This window comes from Larimichthys crocea, chromosome III (genome assembly GCF_000972845.2).
Source record: "Larimichthys crocea isolate SSNF chromosome III, L_crocea_2.0, whole genome shotgun sequence".
In the NCBI taxonomy this organism is placed as follows: domain Eukaryota; kingdom Metazoa; phylum Chordata; class Actinopteri; family Sciaenidae; genus Larimichthys; species Larimichthys crocea.
The window spans coordinates 26,881,050-26,899,947 of record NC_040013.1 but is presented as its reverse complement, the minus strand read 5'-3'; the positions used below and the strand labels follow the sequence as shown (position 1 = coordinate 26,899,947).

The 18,898-nt window shown below is 37.4% G+C and overlaps 1 long non-coding RNA gene across 3 annotated transcripts in view; it reads right to left on the bottom strand.

The window, feature by feature from the left end:
* LOC113745648 (uncharacterized) overlaps nucleotides 1-18,898 on the bottom strand; it is an 81,224-nt gene that overhangs the window by 44,225 nt on the left and 18,101 nt on the right. For all 3 annotated transcript variants that reach the window (XR_003462295.1, XR_003462296.1, XR_003462294.1), the window contains exon 2: nucleotides 16,758-16,837. This is a non-coding gene — a long non-coding RNA (uncharacterized LOC113745648). The remainder of the gene's footprint in view (nucleotides 1-16,757; nucleotides 16,838-18,898) is intronic.

Below are 18,898 nucleotides of genomic sequence, written 5' to 3'. Positions count from 1 at the left end.
ATTGGCAACTTGACTGGGAAGCCCTATACAGGAGGGTCACCTACAGCATTACACTTTGAAGCAAGGGCCAATGACTAAGCAGCAGTGTTTGATGATGTGGGAGTGAGAACGTGCTGGAGCTGGTCTAGATCATTTTAAGCTTTGACTTAAATCCTGAGGTTCCTTCTAGTCATGTAGGAAGTCAAAGATTGTTTGAGAGCTGCTGCCTTTAAATATATATTTAAACAAATGGAGAAAAAAAAAAGTGTGCTTTGGGGTAATTTGCTTGATGTGAATCAGTATCTAGCAGCATCAGCCTTCAAACCTGAGAAGACTGCAATTGTTCACATTCCCCGGAGACAGACTTAGTGCTGCATTGAAATGCTCAAACCTCAGTGATAAGCGATGTGATATACATATACAGAGCAAATGCTGCGAGATATTTCCCACCCAATTAGCATTATCTTACATTCAGTGAGCAGTGACCATTTTCTATCATCCAAGTGTGAACAAAACTAATAGAAGGATCCAGTAATTGTATGCCTGTACTGAATTTCATAGTCTGCGTCTGGTGAGCTCCATGTTTGCATTTCAGTCAAAAAATGAACAGATGATACAGATTGATTCATCAGTCCTGACAGACATATTCAGGTTTGCAAACAAAAGGAAGATTTATTTAATGCCAGATGTTTATCAGGTTGTAGGCAAGGCTTTGGTTTAGTTTCTATGTGAACTGGTTTTATGATTCTTTGACAGTTCTCCTACATGGCATTGAATGAGATTAGTAAAAAAAAAAAAAGAATATGAAAGGCATTTAAAAAACATTTTATGATTTGAGACACCATAAGCAGCTGAATTACTTCATCATAGACTGAGACAGCAAGGCTTCATCCACTTAAGGTGCCTTTTGTTCTATAAAGGCAAAAGCTTTTGTATTCCCTGTGGGAGCCTTATTGCAAAATACTGCAGTCGGACCATGCCAGGATAATACCACAAGAGGAATACCGCTGAATGCCCATAGCTGTTGATTAGAGTCCAGCAAAACCAATCACAATCAGTATGAAGTTATATCCTCTTGCTGTTAGCAAGCAAATTCCACTTAACTGCTCAGTGTGTTTAAACTAAAACAGCTACTGGACCCATGAGGAGGCTTTTTTTTTTTTCATTTGTTTTTTTTTCATTAACATCTTGTTCAAGCTTTTACAGTCACAGACCAGACCTTGCTGTCTACCCTTTAGCAAAAATACTCAATTACATTTAACACAGATGCTTAATTAACTTGTGTGTTTCTCTTCTTAAGATTCAAACACTTGAAAATCCATTAATAGTTTCATTAAGAGTGGCCTTTTGTCCTTTACTTGAGTCCAAGTCCTGCCCATCTGCTGAACCAATGCCATGTTACATCACCCAATTTAGACAGTCACAATGTAATCAAAGCCTCTTTTGAAGAGTGCTGAGAAAAATAACAGCTGGTGCTGCAAAAGCAACATGATCAATACAAAGAGTGTGCATGTGTCTTTTTCTAATTAGTACATGTACAGAGCATACATGATTTGCTATCATTTTAAATTAGAAGAAAATTCCGTTTTCAGGACAACAAAACATATCATCTTTGGTAACACTACAACAAGAATACAAATAAACTTAGTAATGATTCATGATGATTTCATGCATTAATTAAGTGTATTTATGTGACTATATGTTTATTATGTAAATGTTTGCAGTACCTGTTGTCATATTTCTATGACAACAGGTACTGTATTGTTCTACTTTTAGTCTAGCTAATTTGGCTGCACAATAATAAATGTGTGAAGTAACTTAATTAACTCCTGAATTGATGATCTGTTATGTATGAATTAATCACATAAAATCATAATGTTTTGATCATTTGGTAGTGGTCATGTTAGAAATGCTGTTACTGCATCTAACTAACAATAAATTATTGTCTTGTCTTAATTCTTTTGAATTAAGATAAAGTATCTTCTTTTCATCCAGAACACCACGCCTCTCTGGCTGCAGGCCTATTATATCATTCCAGCCAACTACAGTACAATCCAGCTGAAATTGAACAGAGGTGCCAGTGCACATGTCCCAAGCGTGAACTTCATACAGTAGATTTCATATTGCTAGTGGGGTTAAATTATTGGGCAGTGGGCCAGAGAATATCCCTCATGATTCACCTGATAAAGGTAATAACTGGTAAGGCAGGGATTGTGGGATATGTACGTTGGCAAGAGGGCGTGTCGAATATAGGCTTTCTGTGATTGTTTTAAGTAGTAGACTGAATGTCTTGATGGGAATAAATCTCATTTGTGGCGCCTTGTCAAGCATGCAGAGTGGGAGATACCCAACGTTCCTTCCATTTCTCCCTTGGATCATTAAATTCTCTTTTGGTCATGGCAAGAGCACTTTATTGCTCCCCAGGCCCTCACTTTCTCAGATTGGCAGAGAGACAAGTCACATCACTGCATAAAGTGGCATGCTGCTCCAGACTGATTTTAACATTGTGCTGTAACATGGCATAGTCTTTTGTAAAAATAAAATAAAATAAATATATAGGAAACACTGTCTTTAGTTGTTTGTTTTTCAATAAAATTAGTTCATGTTCATATGCAAAAAGTGTACACCTTTACATAATGGAGAGACAACTGTTTATATATGGTAGAGAGTTGCATGTTGAATCTTTGCCTCATAATTCATAATAATAAGAAATCATTTTGGTTCTCTATATTTAGAAATGGAAATACTGTTTGGAGTCCGGGATTATAAATATAGTACAAGGTATGAAAGGAGAGCAGCATTACTGGAGTAAAATTGAGACGAAATGGTGCTGAAACACTACTATCAAAAGCTTTCATCCTACAAAACCCCATCGTGTAATTTCGGAGTTGAAAATAATTCCCTGGACTGACTATACCACTGAAATGATAGAAAATGGAGGCATGAAGAGATCCTTTGTGAAATTATTTGTGGCTACGACAGAAGACAAAAAGCACATATTGGAGAACCATTTTGTAACATGGAATTAGTAAGTACTTATTTCTTTAGATACATAATTCTATGTTCACTTCAAATCCTGTATAATTTTCCCTATACTGAGTGTGAATGCATATCCACAGAGATAAATATGACTAGTTATTACATTGGTCTGAATCTGCAGTGAGAAGCTGCCTGAACGCTGTGGGGACAGACACCCACCTTCCAGTCTGATTTTGTCTTGCTCAGCTAAATCATTCAGGTGACGCGGTCACTGTGTTTGAAAATGACATCAGTTGAACAATGTCTACACACAGTTTGACAATAATCTTGGTCCATTTTCACTGTGACCAACAGGGAAACGCTCGCATACAGCAGACCAGCGGCACATCATGCTAGAACTGATAGACAACAATGTAAGACTTGGAGCACATTAGGAAAACACTCCATATACAACTAGTTTCTAATTGTAACTTGCAGAAACAGGTCTTTAAAAATAAAACCAATTAGCCTTCTTCCAAGGCAGATAAGTAAGGCTTCCTTCAATTATCAAGTTAAATACAGCGTAAGCTGAGAACATCTTTATTTTTGGGTGTAACCTCTGCGTGCTTGTAATCTGAGCTTGTCTTATAACAATACAAGTATTCCTCCATGAAGCACTTCATGTGCACACCACTTGAATATTTAATACTCCAGCAGCAGCTCCATCTTGGAGTGACCTTTCAGAAATGACAGAGTGTCATATGTTAGTGCTCGACTGCTGTAATGACCTGCGAGTGTATCGGCTTTCCCTCTTTCTCTTCCTGTTTGGGTGTACCAGACATGGTGTACATGCACAGGTCATAAACACAAAAGTTCGATGATGAAAAACTGATAAGTCTGCACTAATATGAGTGCAGTTTGTCCTGCTTTTCCATTCCTCTGTGAGGATCAAGGGGAGAAGCTGTGTCCTGCATCATTAGCATTTATATAGCACATATCCATAGAGCCTCCTTTGAGATCCCTGTGTCGCATTTAGTATGTGATGTATCTATGTGGGGTAGGGCGTGTGTTTGGTGAGTGTTGAGTGAATATATTATGTGTGTCCTTGTGTGTGTTGGTGTGTGATAAATTAAAGAATGACAAAGTCAGACACTACATTGTTAGTTATAGAGTTTGGCAGTATACAAGGCAGCAGTGGATCTATTACCAGAAGCTTCTCTCTGGGGATGCAGGGAGAAGTGAATCATACCAAACTCACCTACCGAGTCACCTACCCAACTTAATTTACATAAATTTCTTCAGATGACAACTCTGTGCTCTTCATCGAAGGAACTGAGTTGTAAAAATGTGTCAACTGCACTTGAAGTGCAGTCTTGGTGAATTTGGCCTGAGTGGCACTAAAACTGCTTCATGCCATAAATGTCCATAACAAATACGTCTGCAGGAGACTATTGTTGCTTTAAATGGGAAACCAGAGGGAGAGAGATCACTGCACAACGTGGAACTACAGGCTTTCTGCTGTACTTAAACAAAAGCATGCTCATTATGATCAGGATTTCTGCGACACCATGTCCCAATTAAAATAGGGAAGTGTTTGTGTCAACGTGAACGCAAAGAAAAAGAAGAATTTCCAAGAAAGTTTGCAATGTGTCTACACATTTACTGATAAATATCCTGTCCTGAAAGTTACTCCTAAACACAGGCTCACCTCTTTTAAACCACTTCTCTCATTCACTCTGACGTCTGATGTTGTCTCACAGGAAAACTCCCAAACACAGAACCCATAGGGCTAAAAGTCTTGAATACAAGAAACAAGAATGTGAAATCCAACTCCACAGCTTTCTGGAAGTTGTCAAAAAATTCAGCTTCTCCATATGACAAATTCTGCAGTGCCTCATGGGGGCTAAAATAAAACTGGGCTGGTGAGCATTACACCTCTCTCTCCCTCTGCTTCAGGGTTTTCTGTATGTCAGAGATGAATATGTGAAAAGGGAGTGTTATACTGGGCTGCAGGTGCTGAATTGAGGTATTAGTTTCTTAACCAAGGCTGAGCCTAGTGCAAATGCTTGAAATCCACACAGCTCCCCATCATTCCACCCATATACTCTTACCACTTGTCAGCTTTCCGTTGTTCCTTTCCTGATCTCTTATGTCTAATCCATCAGCCCCCTCCATTCACTCTCTGACTGAGCATGCGTCTCTCCTAAAACATGCTGAGTCATTTCTTTCCGTTGTGTTTTTCTTTTCTCAACTTCCCATAATCATTTTTTTTTTTTTTTACTAATCACCTGCCTTTGCAAACTGGTGACTGGTTGTGGGAAAACACACTTTTCTTCACCATATTTCTCCGAATGCGACAATACTTCGATAAACTATGCAACACAAATACATTCAACAAATACTCACTTCCGAGTTTTGTGTTTTATAGCTTAACCTTGGCAATGTGATAAATATGTATTAGTTTTTCCAGTCATTTTAAACACTTTTATCCGAGTAAATGGATGAGGACAGCAGTTTGAATCTGTCTATGCAAAAACAACAACCAAAAAAAAAAAAAAAACACTTAGCAATTTAAATGGGATCAGATGAGCTTAGAAGGGGCAGTTCCCCAAAACACTTTGTGCAGTCAAACTGATAGCTCTAAAGGCTTGAAATCCTCTGTGGGTGCGATAACACCTTCTCTTTTCTCAGTTCACAGTGTCGAGATACAAGAATTCTAAAGCAAAGGTATGAAAAAAGAAAAAAAAAAAGATAAAACAGTAATTATCTGAGATACTTGGAGTGAATGTCTCAGTCTTTTAAATCTCCTAAACACAAGCCTGTGACTCATCATTTGATGATAAAAACAGTAAAACTAAGTTTAATTTCCAAACACTATGATAAGTGAAACTGGCTGATGGTTTATGAGTCGCTACAGGAGAGAGGAAAGAGAAAAATGTGCTGGCAGTGTCCAACTGAATGAACTCTGAAATACAGTAACTGGCAAGGTTTGTGTTTGTTTTGGTTCACTGTAAACCAGCCAGCTTAACATTTTTAATGATTACTATTTTTAGCCATATTAGAGGTGCAGGTGGCAATGATCCCCTGGCTTTTCATCTCGTGCCATCAGCAAGTCTCACTTGCCCATGTAATGCATGACAAGATAGCTCAAAAGCTAATGACCAAAACATAGCTGGACAAATTAGTGTGCCAGGCTGAAATGTGCTTACCATCGACATATCTGCACATTTATCTATAAGAAACAGAATATACATGTCAGGTTTGGAAACAGTGATGTTTGATATACTGAAGCGGGGCTGTATGAGGTACACATTTGCTCTATTACCTAAAATAGACAGCAGTCAGCATGCCCTCAGTTTGGAGGAGTAGGCAGGGATCAAGCCACTGTAGGAGAGCGATGTACTGCTGTGGACAGGGTCAGCAGATTTTAGCCACATAAAAATAAAGAAAAAAATCCATATCTGTTCAAGTGTACGCCATATTAAGAATATTTTCAGCACCAGCTGTCAGACCTTGTCTTTTTCTTTGGCACTAACTGTGTCATGCACTGTATTATGCCGCTGCTTGGGTCAGAAAGTCACAAGATCAGACTGAAATGAAACTTTATGTTCCTAAAGATTTCAAAGGCGGCACATGCTTGATGTTTTTTTTGGCTATGCCGCTGTAACTTTGATCAAGGCAGTTGATCTGTGCCGCAGTTGGGCTTAGGGTAAGAATACATAATACACAGTTAGTGCCAGAGAAAAAGGCTTTATGATGGCAAGGAAAAGTGGTATGCTTAATATAGAGTACTTCAACTTACACTGATTTTCTTCAGGTGGGCGTTTTTTTGTGGCCAAAGTATTTTTTTTTTCTGCTGACCCAGTCCACAGTAGTGCATAGCTCTGTTTCTGTGAAGGCCTCCTTGTGTGCCTCTGACCATCGTCTACTGTACTGAAATGCTTACGTAACTCATACAACCCTACTTCAAAATATCTAAACTATGCCTTTAAGCTCCAAACACAACTTGTAATTTTATCCGAGAATGAGAAACTAAACTTTATATTCAGAATCAATGTCTTCATTGCAATTCTCTCATTAAATACACAAATTACAGTAGATCCATTTCATTTCTAATTCTGGGCTTCAGCATAGGAGTTAACATTTGGTATAGCATAGCCCATTGTCTGGATATTTGAATATCCTCCTTCATTAAAAAGAGTTAATGCATTTGAGGGAGGGGTGCTTGGAGTAATGAACACATCCAGACTTTTGTTTTTCTATATGACAATAAAATACTTGCATGTCTGATGACTAATAATCACCAGGGATTGTTCACTAATTGCCTCATTATGTTTTGTACTTTGTTCTGTACTGTGTTGGGTTTCTATCCTCCAGCGTTCTCCTTCATATTCTCAGTTTCTTGTTCATATTGACAAAAAAAAAAATTCTGCTCTTGCATGAGCAACTTGAGAATGACAATAAAGTTATTGTATTATTGTTTTCAAAATTTAAAAACAGTCACCTTTGTCTGACATTTCAGCTTCTGTTTCTTTTTATGAATCTGTAATTATTCTCCCTCATCATTAAGTGTCATTATTTTTAAAGCTAGGTTTGATTTCTATGTTGTCTGTGTTCTCAGTCAATCAACACGTTTCCTGAGGTGTATTCAATCATTTATTCAAACTTGGCTTGCGGCAATAGCTGATGCCACAAAAGGCAATGTGAGCATACAAGAAGGGAGGACGCTCTAAAAAGAATAAGATTGTAGATTGTAGATATTGTAGATTTACAATCATCTGCTCAGTTTCTTTTTTTCCGTGCAGCACTATCTCAATAGATCCCACTGTTGAGAGTCTCTGAAGGTTTACTAGCAGGCGTTTGGGGTTCTCTGACCGAGTTTGCTGAATTTCCTGTTTTTGTGTGAATTATTAAGTAAAAGTTACTAAGTAATATGGCTAGATATCTTCACAAGTACAAAGACTAATATCTTTCTATACTGTATTTGAATATTCAGATTCCATCTAGCACCAAGTCTTTACTAGAACCCAAAGCAACAAAGACTCACTGGCAAAGGGCTGGTTTAACGTCCTGAACTAAATCAACCTAATATCAAACTCCTTTAAAAACACCCAGGAACTTTTCGATACCACCAGACTCTCTTCCACAGAAAAAGATCAATGTTCATTCTAGCTGCCCTCAAACTACTCACTGATTGCTTCCTCTTGTAGACCTTGTGACACACGGCTAATATTACTCTCTTCTCTTTTCCAAGTTCAGTCTTAAAACTAATTTCCAATTGCAGACAAACCTTTTGCCATTATTCATACAAGTTGCATTACTCAAGGAACTTGAGCCTCAAAGCTGACTTGAGAGAAGACCATTTATATTTTCCCGTAACCTCCAAAAGGATTGTCTTTTCCTCAGCTGAAGTTTATCATGCACGTCCAATCTAGTCCAACGTTTCCCCTTTTTATATCCTCTATATTGTTAATGGCAGAATCAGTATCAATTTAATACTGCTACTCTCTACTGCTTATCTTTTTAGCTGTTTACAAAGACAGGAGGGGGTCAATAGTGAAGGTAAAAAGAAAGAATCAGAAGGAAGGAAGAGGGAGTGAGATAGACAGAACATTATAGTATGTAATGAAAAGTATGGGGTACATTTCTTTAGCAGCAGAAGACTGTGTCTGTTGCTACAGCCTACGAGACTAAATCCTGAGCTATAACATGTATTTTTTGCCAATTTTGCTTTTACCCTCTGATACAAGCCATTCCTCCCTCCTTTTAGACTGACAGATCTGTACTCTCTTGATTTTCTTGGCATTCATTTGAGACTTAACAGGTAGAATAATGTGCCAGTGTGTCATCACTACAAAAGGCCTTCATTTTAGACCTCACGTTTAGCTATACTTACCATTGCTATGGTGATGACCCACTTTTCTTTCTTGCAGACAGTCAAATAACATTTGAATTTCCAGGACTGAAATCTCTGCTAATAGAAAAAAAAAAAAAACCAGCATGTCCCATGTGAAAGAGTGCATACATGTCACATTTGGATCTACATGTGAGGTAATGATTGAAAAGACTATTACATTTGACAACTAAAAACTATTTTTCTAATTATTTGTTGATTAACTGTAACCTCTGGACACGTGCATTGATAATTGATTAATCCACCTGTTAATCCACATTTTCATGGGTAACGGGGTTGTGTGAATTTGGAAACATTTCGAAGTCATGTCACCTTCTCATTATATCTCCTCTAATTACTCACTTATGCACAAATAAAATCCCTTTTGTCGAGCGGTTTCTCTTAGCCTTTCTTAACCTTCATTATTATTCAATGGCTTCAACCTGAGATGAATCTGTTTTTTTGCAAGGACGAATCTTTTATTTTATTTATTTTTTTATTTTATTCCGATATGTAACCACTATTTTCATCTTTATCCTGTTCTCTGCTAGAATAAGGACCTAGGAATAAGTGTTCCTCTGGGTCTCATTAAAGTTTCAGCTAAATATTTCAGGGCACAGTGGCTCTGACCTTTGTGTACCAGTTGTTTTGGCCGCAGTTTTCAGGAAATCTGTTTTGCTCTTTCATATCAGATAATATACTCAATACGTTTTCATACTTAAATTAAGCTTATTTTCTTTTTCATCATTTACACAAACTAACTAAAATATCTAATTTCTGGTGATGAAGCTTTCAAATATACACGAGTGAGAACACGGAGATGAGCAGTTAGCCATCTACACAGGACTTTGACAGGTTTTGAAAATAAAATCAAAGTTTCATTTCAAAAGCAACTTTAAGTGATTGATGGACGCAGCTCGATTGGTAGCACGTGAATGGTGGGCTGCAGATGACCTTTTATCTGTCACTTGATAAGTTAAATATTTAATCCCCTTCCTTTTAGATTAAATGAGGTAGAATGTCAGATAACCCTTCATAATAAAATCATTAATTAATATAGGACGCTCTACCCTTAAAGTAAGGTTAAATATTATAAAACCAAAGGCTATCTGGGCACATTTCTCTCTTATTTGTGTGCATAAATTAGTTTCTTTGAATTTTTGGATTACTGCAGCAGTGAATGACCCCTACCCTTAATTGTCCTCCACAAGAAAATCTAACTTATTCTGATGTCTGTCCAACAAAAGACCTGCAGTCAAATACACTTTGTTAAATCAACATCGAGAATCATTAAATTAAACATTTAAATCAATGTTGGAGGAAAAACTTGCACTGATCAGACAGATACTGCTGCCAAACTGACCGGGCTTTTTGCCTTTTGAGTCGCCCTTTATGATTCAGCATTACGAGGGGAGTTTGCAGAATTATTGTCTGAATCCTTCTGGCCATCCCATTTATTCACAGCAAGGTTAAGTGCTGTTGTTTTATCCTAAATTTGACTTTAGCCAGGACTCCTCCTTTTGCATGCAGCTATTTTTATACATGTTTTGTGTAGTGACATTTTTAATTTGTACCCTCAGGGTCCCTAACATCACTAGGACATCTAATATAAAGAGGATAACATTGACCTTTCGCAGCACTCGTGTGTTGGCCTGGATAGTGGACAATACTGTATTTACATGAGTGTTTCCTATTAGTTACCTACTACAGCCTAATTTGTCCTGCTACAGTTTCATAATGAACAGAAAATATTTATACACTTCAGGTGTAGCTACCTCTGCACACCACTTAAAAGTAAAGCCAATTATGGTGGAAAGTGGCTCAAAGATGAGAAAGTTGTTATGTCTGCGTTGGCACTCAAAATAAAGAAGAAAAAAAAGTGTTCAGCTTGTTGTTTAACCATAACATCACGCGCCTACACCAGTAAAGTTACTCCATCTAAATCAAACAAACAGTATTTTGTAAAGCGGCTCATTAATAAAGCTGAAGAAATGGACCTGAACCACATTTATTTATTGGCTGATATTGCTTCCAGTGAAAAGCCCTGATTGGGGCTCCCTTGATAATAACCATCAAGTTTTCAGCCGAACCAAGTATGCCAAGTACGCGTTTTGAATTATGGATATGAAAGTATATAAAAGGCAATCTGGGGTATGTGTTTGCTGTGTCTTAACCATTCATACCTGTAAACAATGTGGTTTTGATTAAATTGTTTACTAGAGAACAAAGTTGTTTACAAGAGTTAAAACTTCTTCATAGATCTAGCCTCTTAAATCAAAGTGCACAATCCTTTATTTTCATCACTAGGTGGTCTGAGGTCCACCTACCGGTGTCTTACAAAATCCTGTGGGAAACACTGGACTTGAATTTTGCCTCTCCAGTTGATACAACAGATATATAAATCATTTCACTAGTTTAAAGAGCAACTTGTGTATGTAGAGTGACATTTGGATTTATTTCTCGGACGTTTTGGATGCCAGCCAGTCAGCCAGTGTCAGCACCCTGTGTACACAGCTGATGGACCACAGGTTTATTAAGCCAGCTAGCTGTCCAGGTAACTGGGAACAAGCACGAGTGAGGGGAAATAATGTGGAAATTTAGTTGTGGTGTGAGGAGAACCTGTGGTGGACTTGACATGTGTCTTGTTAAGTGGTAAACATGAGCTAATGTTACCTACTTCACTATAAGAAAAACAAGAGTAAACTGTATGACAAATATAGCTAGTGAATTTTAATGGTGCTATATATGACATTCAGAAGTACTTGATGTAGCACTAGAGCGCCAGCATCTCCAACCAAAACCAATGAATGCATCACACCTCCCAGCTCCAACCACTTGCTGTTTAACAATTATGTTGTTTGAAATTTCAGAAAGCCAAACTCCAAAGCAGTTTTCTCACTAAATTGTAGCCACCTTTCAGACTTTACAATTTGAAAATTGCCAAACAGCAAGCAAATTATTGTTTTCAAATGCAGTTCAGAAGTAACAAGCTATTCATCCAAGCAGAAATAGGACTCTGACTGGTAAGATAATCGCACACCACTTGCTGAAGTGAACTTTCTTTCAGGGAAGCTATAAGATTTGAATGGAAAGTGGGAACATTAAAAAGCAGCATGTTTTGGAAGAATGGATGAAAGTGTACGCGAACACACAGGCAGACATCTAACTATAAAAGGATAATCTCAAGATCTGTTCATCACATCAACTCCACACTTGGTGGGTCTGAGGACCCAAAGTAGTGCAGTGTTGAAATGGTGAAATTTAACAAGATAGTGGTGCTATAACAGCAAATTAATTTTGACCTGTATCTTCTATCTCCTTTACTGGATGTTGTGCGGGTACATTGCTGAGGACCCAAGAAAGTGCAATGAATGTTGAGTGTCAGTTGATCAGATGAGCTCTGAACAAACACTGCAATAGTATTATGTAATGCTGAAGGGTGTACTGTCAAATGTACAAGAAACATCATTACTCCCATTAAGTAACACATTGTGAAAGACAGGCCGCGATAAGCTTGTTTAATATTGTTATTTGTAAAATTAATGTTAATTAGACAAAACCAGGGATTATTTAAAATGCACAGGTGTATTCATTTCTTTATAAGCCCTGTGGCTTAGAAGACAGTTAAGTAAATATGTCATCTGATCCCTTTTAAATGAAAGCCTCATCAAAACACTTCAGGCTAAACTCTATTGCTTAACACGTCTCAGTGATGTTTCAAAGCCTCTCCACTCTGCACCTCAATATTGTTTTTGTAAATTGCAAATTATATCACATTCCCTTGAAGTAATTCACTTAATTAAAGAGCATTTGATAAAGTCTGTGGTCTATGGTTTGTTTCTATAATACGGATTCCTGTTGATTAATTGACTTTTTTATTTAGATTAAAGGTTGAGCCATACGGGGGAGCTTAGGTGTGCAAAATTCCCCAAGCATACCAGCAGATAATGGTGTTTAATTGAATGATAGTCCACCAAAGAAGCAGGAAAGTGATGGATAAGAAAGTAGAAATGGCATATGAAATGAGGCATATATGTGCCTGGTTTATTTATTTATCTCTGCCCAGACTGAGTGTGTTATGAATGACAGCATGCTTACTCAGGTGGAAGGATATTCACGCATGAGAGGTAAGCAGAGAGAGACATAGACAGACAGAAAGAAAGATAGATAAAGAGTGAGGGGATGAATAATTAATGACACAAACTTCTCCAATAGAGTAATCAAAATTCAGGAAATTGGAGTATAGAGCCTCCATATATACAGGTGAAAACAATATTTCAGCTATTACAATATGAATTTTGATCTGTCAATATAGTTGATGTGAACCCTGACATCTTTGTTTAAAATACCATGATTCAATATGCAATACAAATCTACAAAATGAATTATTCAATAATGCAATAAACAGAAACAGAAAAGCAAAAACAAAGGGCAACATAAGCTCAAACTCAGAGAAGACGTCAGAATTTGGATGTCTAAAGACAAATCAAGAAGTCAGGAAAGGCAGATTTAAGATATCCATTTAATAGTACAAAATAAACAATAGCTGCATAATCTTAGGTTGTAGATCGGTTGCTCACAGTCTAAAAGAAAATAATTACTTCAAGCCGCAATGCATAGGATTTCTAAACAGAAATAAGACTGTAGCGCTGAAATCGCTAATCCAGCATCATTTCACAACCCTGAAAGATTCACAAAACCTAGAATGCCTGACACAGCAAGAGGTCAGAAGTTCACGGCCCGTTCATCAGCAGAGCAAAAGAAGCAGCACTGCTGATGTCTGCTGCCTTGAGATCAATAAGCTCTATGCAGTTTGTGTATTTTACCTCAGTGCTACAGTAACTGAATGGCCTTGACTTCCAAACTATTTCATTGCACACACAGTACAGCGGGCAGGAAAAGTCCATATACTGACCTGCATCAAGAACTATTCATCTGATTATTCCATTGCTCCTATAGGGAAAATAGATTTTTCTGGATATAAACAAATTAAAAACAGTGATTTCTTATAAACCTATACCTTTAACACTTAACCGCATCGCCTCCCCCAAGGTTACAGCGGACACTGAGAAGTAATTAAGATAAAGTTAATAGAATGCAGTTATAGTTCAATAAGCCAGTTTAATTGAAACGACTAGGCCTGACTTTGACTTCCAATGTTGAAAATAAAACATAAAAACAGTAATTGAATTTCACTTTCAGCTCTAGAAACAGATCAACTGGTCAATGGGTCACGCTTTAGAGGAAATAGCTACAGCTACACACACAGACATCAAACATCAGACTTATTGCGAATGTCTACTTCTAAAAAGGGCCCTGTATATAATCTGACTGGAGGTTTTTTTCTCGATCGTGGAAACAATGGATGCGAGAGCTACGGCATCTCATCTGGAAGTCAAATCACGCCTGGGTGATGAGCATCAGTTGCCACTGATGGTGAAACAGAATTTCATGCTATCAGAACAACAAAGCACGCTGACCTTTTAGCAAACAGACACACGTGCTTCAACATAGTAAACAAGCCCTGAGCCACAACATGCATGACGGACAGAGAAAAACATACATTTACAAATGGTTTTACTTCATAGTACATTTCAAATGAGCATACCTTATTATTATTATTATTATTATTATTATTATTATTATTATTATTATTATTATTATTTGTTTTTCTCTGTCCGTCGTGCATGTTGTAGCTCAGGCCAAGCTCAGTGTGTGTGTGTGTTTTAATGTAATAATACTTTCAGTAATTTCTGAGTGTTTTTACAGGATGTTACAGGTGTGTTTGTCAGTGTGTGCATGTGTTTTACAAAATTCAAAGGGTGTCTGTGTGTGTGGGTGTATCTGTTTACAGCTCAAACAACATAAAATCAATTTGTTTGCAATGGAATTCACAGGAAATGATTAGGTGCTCCTGGCTGACAGGTTGAACACCTCAACGTAAACATGTCATCACAACAAAGGCCAGACAATTACAAGATCGGCAGCAGTAATGTCAGAGTTAATAGGACTGGCAATTACCTCAGCTTTTTTCCATAAAAATGCCAAGTTTGTACAATTTTAGACTTGGAAATGTGTTTGAGAGACACAATATGTTATAGATGCCCAGATCAATCAGCCACTGTCAATATTCAATAATGTCAAGATGTCAGTTAAGATGGCAGCAAAGCTAATGAAAACATCCATTTGGTATTGTGTCTAACTTAAGTGGATCACAGTGTTACTGGGTATGAAATTAACTTGCAGATGTTCCAGATTAAGATGAGACCAAATGTTTCTGTGGATGTCAGTATTTTAAGCCACAATAAAAGGCCAAAATGGTGCCCACAACAGACTAGAAAAACTTTGTTTTTAGCCTAGCAGTTGTTGATCAGTTGTGGTGCATACTGGCCGGTTCGAAAAAGTAAGGAGTCAGCAGTCAGCATAAAAACAGCCGAAAGACAATCACCATCAAGATCAGTTGAACCATGATGGATTAAATTTACATTTCCCTGGCATATTTAGTTTTCATTAACAGGCTTATCAAGGGGAGGAAGAAGCAGAGCGAGAGCTGGTGAAGAGTCAGGCAGGATGACACCTTCTGAGACGCTTTCTGAGCATTTAATGATAAAGTTGATGAGCAAACTTTGTTCAAAATGTTCATGTGAATCTCAGAGACTTTTTAAATGATATTTTTAGGTATTCTAGCACTTGATTTTTTAAATACTGATATACTGGCTGCTATAACAAAACAAAAAACGATCTGAATCTGTTGTCAAACATGATCAGGGCACCCAGCAACGAGTCAACAAGTACCAAAGTCAATGCTATGAATTGCAGACAATGATTATTTTGGTCCTTTGAAGTATTTTAATGTTTTGAAGCACATTTGCTCACTGGGGTGTCTCCTAACAGACACCAAGCCAAATTAGATTGACATCAGTCTTCAACTGCACTATGCCAACTCTAGAATATTTATCAAAAAGGAAGTTTGAGCTTTGAATTGACCCATCACTATTTCAGAAAAACTCTACCTGCATGACAAAGTTGAGTTGTGCTGACAGACAGTGTGTTAGTGTGAATGTGCCCTCCATAAACTGTGTTTGGCCAGTGAGCAGCGTTGCATACAGTACCCTGGGAGTATTTTGGCAGGGCTTGAAAAGAATGGTTGAGACAGGCAGAGAGCACTAAGCTGCCTCCCAGTGCTCCTGCCCTTGATGCTGTGTGGAGTGAAGAGCACAGAGGAGCAGCACATGTCACCCAGGGCAGAAAGTGGAAGCAGGAGAAATGCAGGTTACATGCTTCATTAACCAATATACAACTTAGGGCCCCTGACACTTGGCTGCCAGGTGAATTAGTTGTGGATGACAAGAGAGGGAGGAAGTGGGTGAAGAACATGTGGAGGGCTTGTGGAGAGGATGTGCTTCTCTAATTAATTTGTGTTGACTACAAAATAATCTAATAGTGGTCTGTGGTGTGATGTTAAAAAACAAAACAAAGCTTTTTTTTAAAGTAAATGAAGCTGCTGATGGATTTTCAATCTATACCCAGATGGAAAAAGTGAGAAATGGGGATGTGGGGAAATTAAATAAAAATGAAACTTTATCACGTTAGGTAATTCTGACATTCATTCCAGTTTTCCTTAGCTGATACTGCATTTTACTCTGTACTCTACATTAGTGTGCAAAAGACTGACTGGGAGTTAATAGCCAGCTATTTCAACAATTGATCAATGACATTTTTAAAACAAAAATGCCAAACATTTACCTGTTCCAGACTCGAAAATTAGCATTTGTTGCAGTCGTAATATATCAATATGCTGAATGTACACTTGAATCCCCACAAAGCAAGAATTTTTTTTTTTTTAATTCTAAATATAACTCAAAATATCCATTCTTTCTGATATCAGTGTGTTTGCGGGTGTATCTGTACAGTGCTGTTGTCAAACCTGAGTCAACCTCTGGGTTGTTGCCTCGGAGTCCCTTTAAATTACGACCACATGATCACACAAAAGTTCCACGGCACTGCCTAAAAAGAGAAAAAGCAACAAACAAAGATAGATTAACAAAGATGGACAACCAAACATAGAAGGTTTTTTCTCCAGAATTTTGGAGCCAATAAAAAACAATACCAGGCAGGTTCGGTTTCATTTCCAGAGGAGCTGCACAAGGCAAAAAGAGAGGAGGAAACAAAACAGCGGAAAGCTGGCTCATTAAAGTGAATGATGATCCAAGAAATCATTAACAAAGGGTAAGACTGCAGCCAACAACTGCAAAGTTGCTCCACCCAAGTCAAGCTCTCAGCATTTTGTAAAGCAGCTCATTTAAAAAGAACAAAAAGGAAATTAATGTGAACTCGTTTCATTTTAATCTCTGAACTGAACTTTGACCTCACTCTTGTGAAATGGAAACTAGCCACCGGTGGAAGCAGTACTCAGATCCTTTGCTAAAGTTAAGTACTAATAACACAATGTAGAAATACTCTATTACAAGCAAAAGTAGAGCATTCAAATCTTACTGAAGTAATGGTACAAAAGCATACTAGCATGAAAACATCCTTAAAGTACTCAAATTAAATGTACTCATTATGCAGACCGGTCCCTTTTAGAGGAATATATATTATTGGATTATAATTATCACTGCATGCATTATGGTGTTGAGCACTCTGATGTTGCAGCTGTTAAAGATGGGGCTCATTTCTATGACATTATCATCATAATTTATTTGTTGACTATAATTTGTAACAAGAAATTTAATTTAATCTGTAGTACAAGTACATCAAAGTAACACAGCAACTTGCACAATGCTGGTTATAACCATGAATATAAATTCTCTACCAAGCCACATCTTACACAACTCATGATGGTTTTTGATAATATATACATCTATCCTTAAATTTAAGAATTTCAACAAATCTTAACACGTGGTACACAGAGCAAGGAAAGCACCTGTGGCAAGGAGGATTTATGCAGTCCTCTCCAAGTGATAACTTTGCTTTAAGTATTGAATACACAGAGCAAACAAAATTATAAATGCAGCCAAAATAAATTATATTCTATATAAATTATTAATTGCAGCCAATATGCCACCCCACACACCTCATCTTAGAGTTTTTTTTTTTTTGGTCCGTATACCACTAGACAATTCTAGGGAAAATATTAAGGCATATTCTGAATGAATGTCTTGTCTACTTTCTTGATGTCTTCATTTACTTTTTATTGGCTGCTTCCTTTGTGTGGGCATGGTGGAGCCATTTGAGCCTTAACTGTGATTAAAAGCTACAAAATTTACTTTGATTTGTACTGTTTTTATGTCTTGTGTTAAACAAGGCATAAAAGTTGCAGCCTTCAGCCTAAATACAAGTGTTGAATGCTTCTGAGAATTTGATTAACTTAGTGGCATTTGGTTTACCCCTCACTGATGGGTCTTTCCTGTTCAGTGCCACCTTTAAAAAATTCAACAGATCGAAATATGATTGTTTAAACTCTTGAGACTCTTTCGAGGTCGTTTGTGATGTAATCTAGAAAAGTGTTGAAAAGGCGTATCAGGCGTATCAGTTCTAGTTCACCTTGTGTCAGGAATAAATGGCTCCAGCAATTTGAACACATACATTCATACAAAAGTGCACACCGAGCTGTGACAGCATTTCGTAAATCACTTATTTCGATCTAATTATTTTTTGGGGTCAATCCCTATGACCCCCTTTGTTAAAATGTCCAACTTTATAGCAGAAATAAACATTTTTTTAAATAAATCGACTTTTTAAGCTGTAGTGCACTCTTATGCAACACAGTGAAATAGTCTGCTGGGATTTATTTAAGAGCATCATTTTTACTGAAATATGTTTCCCACCTATACACAGCTCTTCAAATTCAGCAACTAGAAAGTCAATTTCCCATTCAAACTCATTTCAGAACAACAGAAATGATCAGCAAAGCATTGGGATGAAAACTGGCTCAGGGTCTCTATTTTGAGTCTCACTGTGGATATTATTTATTGTAGACTTTTCTTCCTCCCCCTCTGCTGGAACCGACTTGACTTTGTACAGCTAGCCTAAAATGAACCCATGAGCTGACAGATGTTAGCAGAT